Source organism: Papio anubis, chromosome X, assembly GCF_008728515.1.
Source record: "Papio anubis isolate 15944 chromosome X, Panubis1.0, whole genome shotgun sequence".
Classification (NCBI taxonomy): Eukaryota; Metazoa; Chordata; class Mammalia; order Primates; family Cercopithecidae; genus Papio; species Papio anubis.
Window position 1 is genome coordinate 87865110 of NC_044996.1, and position 14558 is coordinate 87879667.

The window sequence follows — 14558 nt, forward strand, 5'->3', positions numbered from 1 at the left end:
ACTTCATGTCTAAAACACCAAAAGCAATGGCAATAAAAGCCAAAATTGACAAATGAGATCTAAGTAAAATAAAGAGCTTCTTCACAGCAAAAGAAACTACCATCAGAGTGAACAGGCAACCTACAGAATGGGAGAAAATGTTTTGCAATCTACTCATCTGACAAAGGGGTAATATCCAGAATCTACAAAGAACTCAAACAAATTTACAAGAAAAAAAACAAACAACCCCATCAAAAAGTGGACAAAGGATATGAACAGACATTTCTCAAAAGAAGACATTCATACAGCCAACAGACACATAAAAAAATGCTCATCATCACTTGCCGTCAGAGAAATGCAAGTCAAAACCACAATGAGATACCATCTCACACCAGTTAGAATGGCAATCATTAAAAAGTCAGGAAACAACTGGTGCTGGAGAGGATGTGGAGAAATAGGAACACTTTTACACTGTTGATGGGACTGTAAAATAGTTCAGCCATTGTTGAAAACAGTGTGACAATTCCTCAAGGATCTAGAACTAGAAATACCATTTGACCCAGTCATCACATTGCTGGGGATATACCCAAAGGATTATAAATCATGCTGCTATAAAGACACATGCACACATATGTTTATTGTGGCACTATTCACAGTAGCAAAGACTTGGAATCAACCTAAATGTCCATCAGTGACAGACTGGATGAAGAAAATGTGGCACATATACACCATGGAATACTATGCAGCCATAAAAAAGGATGAGTTTGTGTCCTTTGTAGGGACATGGATGCAGCTGAAAACCATCATTCTCAGCAAACTATTGCAAGAACAGAAAACGAAACACTGTATATTCTCACTCATAACTGGGAATTTATCAACGAGATCCCTTGGACACAGGAGGGGGACCATCACACACCAGGGCCTATTGTGGGGAGGGAGGAGTGGGGAGGGATAGCATTAGGAGATATATGTAATGCAAATGATGAGTTAATGGGTACAACACACCAACATGGCACATGTATACATTTGTAACAAACCTGTACTTTGTGCACATGTACCCTAGAACTTAAAGTATAATAATAATAATAATAAAAAGAAACTCACTCAAAACGGCGCAACTACATCCAAACTGAAAATCCTGCTCCTGAATGACTACTGGGTATAAAACAAAATTAAGCAGAAATAATTTAATTATTTAAAACCATTGAGAACAAAGACACAAAGTACCAGAATCTCTGGGACACAACTAAAGCCATGTTAAGAGGGGAATTTATAGCACTAAATGCCCACAGGAGAAATCGGGAAAGATCTAAAATCAATATCCTAACATCACAGTTTAAAAAACTGGAGAAGCCAGAGCAAACAAATTCAAAAGCTAGCAGAAAACAAGAAATAACTAACATCAGAGCAGAACTGAAGGAGATAGAGACGAGAAAACCCCTTCAAATAATCAACGAATCCAGGAGCTGTTTTTTTTTTTTTGAAAAGATTAAACACATAGATAGACCACTAGTGAGACTAATAAAGAAAAAAAGAGAGAAGAATCAAATAGACACAACAAATATGTTAAAGGGGATATCACCACTGATCCAACAGAAATAAAAACTGCCATCAGAGAATACTATAAACACCTCTATTCAAATAAACTAGAAAATCTAGAAGAAATGGATATATTCCTGTCCACATACACCCTCCAAAGACTAAACCCGGAAGAAGTGGAATCCCTGAATAGACCAATAAAAAGTTCTGAAATTGAGGTAATAATAGCCTAACAACCTAAAAAATCCTACAACCAGATGAATTCAGAGTCAAATTCTACCAGAGGTACAAAAAAGGGCTGGAACCGTTCCTTCTGAAACTATTCCAAACAACAGAAAAGGAGGGAATTCTCCCTAACTCGTTTTATTAGGCCAGCATCATCTTGATTCCAAAACTTGGCAGAAGAACAACCACCACCACCACCACAACAACAACAAAAAATCCCAAAAAATTTCATGCCAATATCCCTGATGAACATCAATGCAAAAATCCTTAATAAAATACTGGCAAGTCGAATTCAGCAGCACATCACAAAACTTATCCACCACATACAAATCAAACGTAATCCATTACATAAATGGTGTGAATGACAAAAACCACATGTTTGTCTGAATAGATGGAGGAAAGTCTTCAACAAAATTCAACACCCCTTCTTGCTAAAAACTCTCAATAAACTAGGTATTGATGGAACATATCTCAAAATAATAAGAGCTATTTATGACAAACCCACAGCCAATATCATACTGAATGGGCAAAAGCTGCAAGGATTCCCTTTGAAAACCAGCACAAGACAAAGATGCCCTCTCTCACTCCTCCTATTCAACATAGTGTTGCAAGTTCTGACCAGGGCAATCAGGCAAGAGAAAGAAATAAAAGCTATTGAAATAGGAAGAGAGAAAGTCAAATTGTCTCTGTTTTCAGATGACATGATTGTCTATTTAGAAAACTCCGTTGTCTCAGCCCAAAATCTCCTTAAGCTGATAAGCAAATTCAGCAAAGTCTCATGATACAAAATCCATGTGCAAAAATCACTGGCATTCTTATACACCAATAATAGACAAACAGGGAGCCAAATCATGAGTGAACGCTCATTCACAATTGCTACAAAGAGAATAAAATACCTAGGAATACAACTTTCAAGGGATGTTAAGGACCTCTTCAGGGAGAACTACAAACCACTGCTCAAGGTTGTGAAAATGGCCATACTTCCCAAAGTAATTTATAGATTTAATGCTCTCCCCATCAAGCTACCATTGACTTTCTTCACAGAATTAGAAAAAACTACTTTAAATTGCATATGGAATCAAAAAGAGCCTACATAGCCAAGACAATCCTGAACAAAAAGAACAAAGCTGGAGGCATCACGCTACCTGACTTCAAACTATACTACAAGGCTACAGTAACCAAAACAGCATGGTACTGGTAAAAAAACAAATATATAGACCAATGGAACAGAACCAAGGCCTCAGAAATAACACCACACATCTACGGCTTTCTGATCTTTGACATACCTGACAAAAACAAACAATGGGGAAATAATTCCCTATTTAATAAATGGTGCTGGGGCAACTGACTAGCCACATGCAGAAATCTGAAACTAGACCCCTTCCTTACACTTTATTCAAAAATTAACTCAAGATGAATTAAAGACTGAAACCTAATACCAAAAACCATAAAAATCCTAGAAGAAAACCTAGGCAGTACCATTCAGGACATAGGCATTGGCAAAGACTTCATGACTAAAACAAAAAAAGCAATGACAATGAGAGCCAAAATTGACAAATAAGACCTAATTAAACTAAAGGGCTTCTGCACAGCAAAAAGAAACTATCATCAGAGTAAACAGGAAACCTACAGAATGGGAGAAAATTTTTGCAATCTACCCATCTGACAAAGGGCTAATATCCAGAATCTACATGGAACTTAAACACATTTACAAGAAGAAAACAAAAAACTCCACCAAAAAGTGGGTGAAGGATATGACCAGACATACCTCAAAAGAAGACATTTATGTGGCCAACAAACATGAAAAAAAGCTCATCATCACTGGTCATCAGAGAAATGCAAATCAAAACCACAATGAGATACCATCTCATGTCAGTTAGAATGGCGATGATTAAAAAGTCAGGAAACAACAGATGCGGAGAGGATGTAGGAACCCTTTTACACTGTTGATGGGAGTGTAAATTAGTTCAACCATTGTGGAAGACAGTGTGGCAATTTCTCAGGGATCTAGAACTAGAAATACCATTTAACCCAGCAATCTACTGGGTACATACCCAAAGGATTATAAATCATTTTTCTATAAAGACATATGCACACATATGTTTATTGCCACACTCTTCACAATAGCAAAGAGTTAAAACCAATCCAAATGCCCATCAATGATAGACTGGATAAAGAAAATGTGGCACATATACACCATGGAATACTATGCAGTCATAAAAAAGGATGAGTTCATGCCCTTTGCAGGGACATGGATGAAGCTGGAAACCATCAGTCTCAGCAAACTAACACAGCAACAGAAAACCAAGCACTACATGTTCTCACTCATAAGTGGGAGTTGAACAATGAGAACACATAGACACAGGGAGGGGAACATAACATACTGGGGCCTGTTGGGGAGTGGAGGTATAGGGGAGGGATAGCGTTAGGTGAAATACTTAATTTAGATGACAAGTTGATAGGTGCAGCAAGTCACCATGGCACATGTATACCTATGTAACAAACCTGCATGTTCTGCACATGTATCCTAGGACATAAAGTATAATAATTAAAAAAAAAATTAAACAGTTTCAGAAACAGATTTCAGAAAAAGTAAAAATCATCCATAATTCTGTTCTCTGGAAAAAAAATTTTTTTTTTTGTTTTTGGTAAATCCTAATTTTAAAAAATGGTATAATACTACTTTACAACTTTACAATTTTTTTTGCAGTTGGCAGTGAAAGCCACCACACACAGATCTATTTCATTTGTTTTAACTGCTATGTAATTTATTAAATGCTATAAGTCATTTTAACAATAGTTCACTTAGAATGCCCTTGTTTTCAGGAAATATTCACTGGAGGATTTGGGGGAAAAAACACCATGTCTACAAGTTTCACGTTTCAAAAGAAAGATGTATGTGTATGTGGAGGAGTGGAGAATTAATAATAAAGATGGTAAAATACTCACATTTGGAAGATAGAGGTTAAGGGTTTATGGGATTTTTAAACAATTTATGCAACTTTTTTATAAAACTGAAAATGTATCAAAACAACAAGCTAAAAATAATCCAGCACTTTGGGAGGACAAGGTGAGAAGTTTGGTGAGCCCAGAAGTTCAAAACTGTACTCCCTTGTCTGGGAAAAAAAATTAGTGATTGCCAGGAGTTCAAGGTGAGAGTGATAAATAATGAAGAAGAAAGGATGTTTAGGGTGGTGAAACTCTTCTGTATTGTACTATAATGGTAGATACATGACCTTATGTATTTGTCAATACCTATAGAACTTTACTACACTGAGTGAAACAATGCAGGCAAATTTTTATTTTATTTTATTTTATTTTATTTTATTTTATTTTATTTATTTATTGAGCCAGAGTCTCACTCTGTCACTCAGGCCGAAGTGCAGTGGCACGATCTCAGCTCACTGCAACCTCTGCCAGGTTCAAGGTATTCTCCCTCCTCAGCCTGCCAATTAACTGGGATTACAGGCACCCACCACTATGCTTGGCTAATTTTTGTGTCTTTAGTAGAGACATGGTTTCACCATGTTAGCCAGGCTCTCGAACTCCTGACCACAATCGATCTACCCGCCTCAGTCTTCCAAAGCGTTGCAAGTATAGGCATGAGCAAATTTTAAAAAGGTCTCATCTATGAACTCTACAATCTTATTTACATAAGAGTAAAATTTTACTTTTCTTTTTTAGGACTGTGTTCATTCTCATGTCTTTAAGCCTAGGAATTTCAGCTGTGGAGATACAGAGAAACTAAATTTCCGTACTTCTGAGAGGTACTGGCTGCCTGTATTAGTCCAATTTTATTACTGATAAAGACATACCTGAGACTAAGTAATTTATAAAATTATTATAAAAAATAGATTTAATGGACCCAGAGTTCCATGTGGTTGGGGAGGTTTCACAATCATGGTGGAAGGCAAAAGGCATATCTTACATGGCAGCAGGCAAGACAGAATGAGGGCCAAGTGAAGGGGTTTATCCTTATAAAATCATCAGATCTTATGAGACTTATTCACTACCATGAGAACAGTATGGAGGAAACTGTCCCATGATTCAATTATCTCCTACAGGGTCCCTCCCACAACACATGGGAATTATGGGAGCTACAATTCAAGATGAGATTTGGGTGGGGACAAAGCCAAACTATATCACTGCCTATACACAAGTTAACAAACTCAATATTGCCTCACTGTAAAAAACTGGTATATCATTGGCTATTGGTGACAGTGTAAGTTAGTACAATTTTAGTGAAGGGCAGTTTGAAAGTACCTATTGCAAGGAAAAATGCACAAGTTTTCAACTCAGAAATTCCATTTATGGACATCTGTTCAGAAGAAAAACATATGCATGTACACAGTGAGAAATGTACAAATATGCTTATGATAGCACTGGTTGAAAAAGTAAAAGATTGACAATAGCTTAAATATTCATGAATATGAAACTAGCTAAATAAATAATAGACTATCTTCTTTATGGAATACTATGTAACAGTTCAAAAAAATGGGAAGGAACAGAGCAATAGAAAGTTCCTCTGATCATGCCCTCCCACAGGAACACCAAATTTAATAACTATCAGTATAAGAAAGGACCTTCATAAGAACCAAAAATCAGGTGAGGAGAGTGAATCTTTGAGCAGCTTGGTAGAGGGAGAGCATAGTGATTGTGAGACTTTGCATTAAACTCAGTGCCGCCCTGTCACAGCAAAAAGCAAAACCAGGCTGAATTCAGCTGATGCTTGCCCATGGAGGGAGCATTTAGACAAGCTCTAGGCAGAGGAGTATTGACCATCCCAGTGGTCAGAATTTGAGTTCCAGCAAGCCTTACCACTGTGGGATAATGTGCTCTGGGATTCTAAATAAACTTGAAAGGTAGACTGACCCACAAGAACTGCAAATCCTAGACAAGTCCTAGTGCTGAGCAGTGCTAAGAGCTTGACTTGAGAGGCATGTGAACTATTGAGACACCAGATGGGGCAGCTAAGGGAGTGCTTGTGCCACCTCTTGAACCCCAGGCAGCACATCTCATGGCACCAAAAGAGATCCCTTCTTTCTACTTGAGTAGAGGAGAGAGAAGAGTAAAGAGGACTTTGTCCTTTATTTTGAATACCAGCTCAGCCACAGTAGGATATGTTAACAGTCAGAGTTGTGAGGCCACCATACCTGGCTGTAGCTTCCTGATGACATTTTTGGACACATCTTGAGCTAGAAGGTAAAGCACTGCCTTGAAGGGAAGAATCCAGTTTTTAGCAGGACTCATCACTTGCTGACTAAAAAGCCCTCGGGTCCTGAATAACCAGCACTAATACTCAAGTAGTATGCCATGGGTCTTAGGTGAGAATCTGAGATATGCTGGCTCTGGGTGAGATCCAGCACATTTCCAGCTGTAGTGGTTACAATGAAAGACTCCTTCTGCTTAAGAAAAGCCGAGGGAAAAATAAAGAGGCCTTTGTCTTGCATCTTAGGTACCACCTAAACCACCAAGTGGGCTCTTGGTGAGTTCAATCCATATATTGGCTTAAGAGCAGCACTTCTGGAACTGCCCTTTAACAGAGGAAAAGCCACTTCCATGAAGTGTGAGTTGCAGGCCTATCAGTATTCACTGCAAGCTGACCGAAGAGCCCTTGAGAGTTGAGTGAACATTGGTAGTAGCCTGGCAGTACTCTCCTTGGGCCTGTTAGCTGAAGAACATGAAAAGAGACTCTACTGCCTGGAGAAAGGAGAGAAGAAAGTGAGGACTTTATTTTGTGGTTTGGGTGCCAGCTCATAAACAGTAAAATAGAGCACCATATCGATTTCTAAGGTTTCTGACTCTAAGACCTGGCTCTTGGATGGTATCTCTGGACACATTCAGGACCCAGAGAAATTTACTGCATTGATGTAAAAGACATAAGTTCTGCTTGCCTCAGCATCTGTCGATTGCATAGTCCTAGGGTCTTGAATAAACATAAGTGGTAGCCAAATAATGGTTACAGTAGGCCTTGGGTGAGACCTAGGGCTGTACTGGCTTTATGTATAAACAAGCATAGTCCCAGTGGGGTGGTAACAGGGGTGCTTACGTCTCCCATTCTCCAACTTCAAGTGTCTCAGCACAGTGGCAGAGACTGTTTGTTTGGGAGAAAGAAAGGAAAGAAAACAGGAGTCTCTGCCTGGTAATCCAGAGAATTACTCTAGATCTTATCCAAGACCATCAAGGTGGCACCTCTAAGAGTTTCCAAGAACCACAGTGTTACTGGGCTTGGGGTGCCCCCTAATACAGATATGGCTGAAAACACAACACCTAAGTCTTTTCAAATATGTGGAAAGACTTCCAAGAAAGACAGGTACAAAGAGGCCCAGACTGTGAAGACTACAAAAAACACCTAACTCTTTAATGTCTGGACAATGACAAACATCCTCAAGCATCAAGACCATTCAGGAACACAACCTCACCAAACAAACTAACTAACTAGGCATCAGAAATCAATCTTGGAGAAACAGAGACATGTGAACTTTCACACAAATAATTCAAAATAGCTTTTTAAAGGAATCTCAAAGCAATTCAAGAAAACGAGAAGGACTTCAGACTTATATTAGATAAATTTAACAGAGGTCAAAATAACCAAAAAGAATCAAACAGAAATTCTTAAACTGAAAAATGCAATTCACATATTGAAAAATGCATCAGCCTCATCAGAAGAAAGAATTAGTGAGCTCAAAGGTAGGCTATTTAACAATACACAGTCAGGAGAGACAAAAACAATTAAATGAAGTATGCCTACAAGATCTAGAAACTAGACTCAAAAAGGCAAATCTAAATGTCATTGGCCTAAAACAGGAGGTAGAGAAAGATAAAGAAGCAGAAAGTTTATTCAAAGGGATAATAAAAGAGAACATTCCAAACCTAGAGAAATATATCAATATCCAAGCACAAGAAAGTTAAAGAAGACCAAGAAAACTTAACCCAAAGAAGACTACTTCAAGGCATTTAACAATCATACTCCAAAAGGTCAAGGATAAAGAAAGGATCCTAAAATCAGCAAAAGAAAAGAAACAAATAACATACAATGGATCTTCAACACATCTGGCAGCAGACTTTTCAGTGGAAACCTTATAGGCCAAGAAAGAATGGCATGACATATTTAAAGTGTTGAAGGAAAAGTCTTTTACTCTAGAATAGTATATCCCTTGAAAATATTCTTCAAATATGAAGGACAAATAAAGACTTTTCCAAACAAACAAAGGTGAGATATTTCATCAACACCAGACGTGTCCTACAAGAAATGTTGGGTCCCGTGGCTCACACCTGTAATCCCAGCACTTTGGGAGGCTGAGGTGGGTGGATCATGAGGTCAAAAGTTCAAGACTAGCCTGGCCAACATGGTGAAACCCCGTCTCTACTAAAAACACAAAAATTAGGTGGGCGTGATGGTGCATGCCTGTAATCACAGCTACTGGGGAGGCTGAGAAAGGAGAATGTCTCAAAAAAAACCGAAACCGAACAAACAGAATAAATACTAAACGGAGTACTTCATTCACAAAGAAAAGAAGAAAAGGATGCTAATGAGAAAAAAGAGATATTATTTTTTTAATTTTTTTATGTTTTTTATTATTATTATACTTTTGCTCTAGAGCATGTGCATAATGTGCAGGTTTATTACATATGTATACTTGTGCCATGTTGTTGTACAGACCCATCAACCTCACAGCACCCATCAACCTCACATTTATATCAGGTATAACTCCCAATGCAATCCCTCCCACTTTCATGATAGGCCCCGTGTAAAGACGTTCCCCTTCCCGAGTCCAAATGATCTCATTGTTCAGTTCCCACCCATGAGTGAGAACATGTGTTTGGTTTTCTGTTCTACAATAGTTTGCTGAGAATGATGGTTTCCAGCTGCATCCATGCAACCTTTACAAAGGACACAACCCATCCTTTATGGCTGCATAGTATTCCATGGGTGTATATGTGCCACATTTTTCTTAATCCAGTCTGTCACTGATAGGTATATTTGGGTTGATTCCAAGTCTTTGCTACTGTAGTGCCTAATAAACATACTGCATGTGTCTTGATAGCAGCACATTTCATAATCCTTTGGGTATATACCCAGTAATGGGATGGCTGGGTCATATGGTACTTCTAGTTCTAGATCCTTGAGGAATCATCACCATACTGTTTTCCATAATGGTTGAACTAGTTTACAATCCCACCAACAGTGTAAAGTGTTCCTATTTCTCCACATCCTCCATAAATCTGTTCTTTCCTGACTTTTTAATGATTGCCATTCTGACTGGTGTGAGATGGTATCTCATTGTGGTTTTGATTTTGCATTGATGGCCAGTGATGATGAGCATTTCTTCAAGGCCTGCTGGCTGTATGAAATTGCTCCTTTAGAACTGTTTGTTCATATCCTTTGCCCATTTTTTTTTTTATGGCTATTGGTTTTTTCTTTGTAAATTTATTTGAGTTCTTTGTGGTTCTGGATATTAGCCCTTTGTCAGATGAGTAGATTGCAAAAGTTTGCTCCCATTCTGTAGGTTGCCTGTTCACTCTGATGGTAGTTTCTTTTGCTGTAGCTGTGCCTTAAATGAATTAGATCCCATTTGTCAATTTTGGCTTCTTTGTTGCTGTTGTTTTGGTGTGTTTAGATATGAAGTCCTTGGGTCGCATGCCTATGTCCTGAATGGTATTGATCTAGCTTTTCTTTCTAGGTTTTATGGTATTACGTCTAACATTTAAGTCTCTAATCCATATTGAATTAATTTTCATATAAGGAGTAAGGAAAGGATCCAGTTTCAACTTTCTACTTATGGCTGTTTCAATTTTCCTGAAACCATTTATTAAATAGGGAATCCTTTCCCACTTTTGTTTTTGTCAGATTTGTCAAAGATCAGATGGCTGTAGATGTGGTATTATTTGAGGACTGTGTTCTGGTTCCATTGGTCTATATCTCTATTTTGGTACCAGTACCATGCTGTTTTGCTTACTGAGCCTTTGTAGTATAGTTTGAAGTCAGGGTAGCGTGGGATGCTCCAGCTTTCTTCTTTTGACTTAGATTGTCTTGGCGACAAGTGGCTCTTTTTGGTCCCATATGAACTTTAAAGCAGTTTTTCCACTCCTGTGAAGCTGTTCCATTGGTAGCTTAATGGGATGGTACTGAATCTATAAATTACCTAAGCAGTATGGCCATTTTCACGATATTGATTCTTCCTATCCATGAGCATGGTATGTTCTTCCATTTGTTGTGTCCTTCTTTTATTTCACTGAGCAGTGGTTTGTTCTCCTGGAAGAGGTCCTTTACATCCCTTGTAAGTTGGATTCCTAGGTGTTTCATTCTCTTTGAAACAATTAGAGTGAAGTTCATTCATGATTTGGCCTTGCTTGTCTGTTACTGGTGTATAAGAATGTTTGTGATTTTTTGCACATTAATTTTGTATCCTGAGATTCTGGTTGAAGTTGCTTATCAGCTTACATGAGATTTTAGGCTGAGACAAGGGGTTTTCTAAATATACATTCATGTCATCTGCAAAGAGGGACAATTTGACTTCTTTTCCCTAACTGAATACTCTTTATTTCTTTTCTCTGCCTGATTGCCCTACCTAGAACTCTGCAACACTGTTGAATAGGAGTGGTGGAGAGAGGGCATCCCTGTCTTGTGCCAGTTTTCAAAGGGAATTTTTCCAGTTTTGCCCATTCAGTATGATATTGGCTGTGGGTTTGTCATAAATAGCTCTTATTATTTTGAGATATGTTCCATCAATACCTAATTTATTGAGCCGCTTACATTTAAAGGGCTGTTGAATTTGACAAGGCCTTTTTCTGTACCCGGCATTGAGATAATCATGTATTTTTGTCTTGTCTCTGTTTATATGCTGATTCCCGGCTATTGATTTAATGTTCATCCCAGGGATGGAAGCCCACTTGATCATGTAGTGGACAAGCTTTATGTGCTGCTGAATCCGGTTTTACAGTATTTTATTGAGGATTTTGCATCGCTATTCATCAGGGATATTGGTCTAAAATTTCTTTTTTGTTGTGTCTCTGCCAGGCTTTGGTATTCAGACATATATTCCCATAAAAATGAGGGACTTCTTTTCTATTGATTGGAATAGTTTGTATGAATGGTACCAGCTCTCCTTGTACCTCTGATAGAATTCAGCTGTGAACCATCCTGGTCCTGGACTTTATTGGTATTAATTATTGCCCTAATTTCGAGCCTGCTATTGATCTATTCAGGGATTCAACTTTCCTGTTTTAGTCTGAAGAGTGTAAGTGTCCAGGAAATTATCCATTTCTTCTAGATTTCTAGTTTCTTTGTGTCGGCATCCTGACAGCTCAGTCGGTGGTGATATCCCCTTTATCATTTATTAGGTCTATTTGATTCTCTTTTTCTTTCTTTATTAGTCTTGCTATGTCTATCAATTTTGTTGATCTTTTCAAAACCAACCCTAGATTCATGGATGTTTTGAGGGTTTTGTGTTCTGTCTTCATTTCTGCTCTGATCTTAGTTATTTCTATTCCTCCTAGCTTTTCATCGTGGTTTTACTCTTTTGTTCTATTCTTTTTTTTAATTGTATGTTGAATGTCAATTTTAGATCTTTCCAGCTTCTCTTGTGGGCATTTAGTGCTATAAATTCTCTACACACTGCTTTAAATGTGTCCCAGAGATTCTGATGTGTTGTATCTTTGTTCTCATTGGTTTCCAGCAACATCTTACTTGCCTCATTTCAAGTATGTACCCAGTAGTCATTCAGTAGCAAGTTGTTCAGTTTCCAGTTGAGCCGGTTTTGGATTGAGTTTTAGTCCTGAGTTCTAGTTTGATTGCACTATTGTCTGAGAGACAGTTTGTTATAATTTCTGTTCTTGTACATTTGCTGAGGAGTGCTTTACTTCCAATTATGTGGTCAATTTTGGAATAAGTACAATGTGGTGCTGAGAAGAATATATATTCTGTTGATTTTGGGTGGAGAGTTCTATAGATGTCTATTAGGTCTGCTTGCTGCAGAGATGAGTTCAATTCCTGGATATCCTTGCTAAACTTCTGTCTCGTTGATCTGTCTAATGTTGACAGTGGGTTGTTGAAGTCTCCCATTATTACTGTATGGGGAGTCTAAGCCCTTTGTAAGTCTCTTCTATGACTTGCTTTGCGAATCTGGGTGCTCCTGTATTGGGTGTATGTATATTTAGGATAGCAGCCTTCCTGTTGAATTGATCTCTACCATTATGCAATGGCCTTTCTTTGTCTCTTTTGATCTTTGATGGCGAAGTCTGTTTTATCAGAGACTAGTATTGCAACTCTCTGCTTTTTTGTTCTCCATTTGCTTGGTAGATCTTCCTCCATCCCTTTATTTTGAACTCAAAGTCTCTGCATGTGAGATGGGTTCTGAATACAGCAGACTGATGGGTCTTGACTCTTTATCCAGTTTGCCAGTCTGTGTCTTTTTAATTGACCATTTAGTCCATTTACATTTAAGGTTAATATTGTTATGTGTGACCTTGATCCTGTCATTATGATATTAGCTGTTTATTTTGCTCATTGGTTGATGCAGTTTTCAGAGCTCTATGGTCTTTACATTTTGGCATGTTTTGCAATGGCTGGAATTCTCGTTGTTCCTTTTCTTCCATGTTTTAGTGCTTCCTTGAGGGTCTCTTTTGTAAGGCAGACCTTGGTGGCTGTCTCTCTGCATTAGCTTCTTATCTGTAAAGGATTTTATTTCTCCTTCCACTTATGAAACTTAGCCTGGTTGATGTAAAATTCTAGTTTGAAAATTCTTTCTTGAAAGAATTACATTGGCCCCACTCTCTGGCTTGGAGAGTTTCTGCCAAGAGATCTGCTCTAGTCTGATGGGCTTCCTTTGTGGGTATCCCCGACCTTTTTCTCTGGCTTTCGCTCCTTAACAGTTTTTCTCTTCCTTCATTTCCAACTTTGGCTTAATCTGAAAATTACTTGTCTTGAGTTACTCTCTCTGAGCAGCCATCTTTGCATTCTGTGTATTTCCTGAATTTATCGTTGGCCTGCCCTACCAGGTTGGGGAAGTTCTCCTGATGATATCCTGCAGGTTTTCCCAAGTTGGTTCCATTTTCCCCCTCACTTTCAGGCACCCTAATCAGACGTAGATTTGATCTTTCTCATAATCCCATACGAAGGCTTTGTTCTATTTCTTTTTCCTTCTTTTTCTTTAGACTTCTCTCTTTCTACTTCATTTCATCTTATTTGATCCTCAATCACTGAGAGTCTTTCTTCCGCTGGATCGAGTCAGTTTAAAGCTCAGATGTCACATAGTTCTCGCGGTCATGGTTTTTATCTCTGTCAGTTCATTTATGGCCTTCTGCCTTAATTATTCTAGTTATCACCTCTTCCACTCTTTTTTTCAAGATTTTTAGTTTCGTACCTGGTACAATTCTCCCTTTGCCTTGAGTAGGTTTGATGGATCTGGTTCTCTTCTCATCTCGTCAAAGTCATGCTCCGTCCAGCTGATCCATTGGTGGCGATGAGCTGCGTGCCTTTGAGGTGAGATGGCCCTGATTGTTTGAATTTCCAGCTTTTCTTGCCCTGCTTTTTCCCCCATCTTTGTGGTGGTTTTATCTGCCTCTGGCCCTTGGTGATGGTGATGTACTGGATGTAGTTTTGGTGTGGGTGTCCTTCCTGTTTGTTAGTTTTCCTTAACGTCAGGACCCTCAGCTGTAGCCTGCTGCATTGCTTGAGGTCCACTCCAGACCCTGTTTGCCTGGGTAGGTCACAGCAGGCCGCAGAAGATAAAATATTTCTGAACAGCGAGTGTGTACCTCTCTGATTCTTGCTTTGGAAGCTTCCTCTCAGAGGTGTACTCCACCGTAGGAGG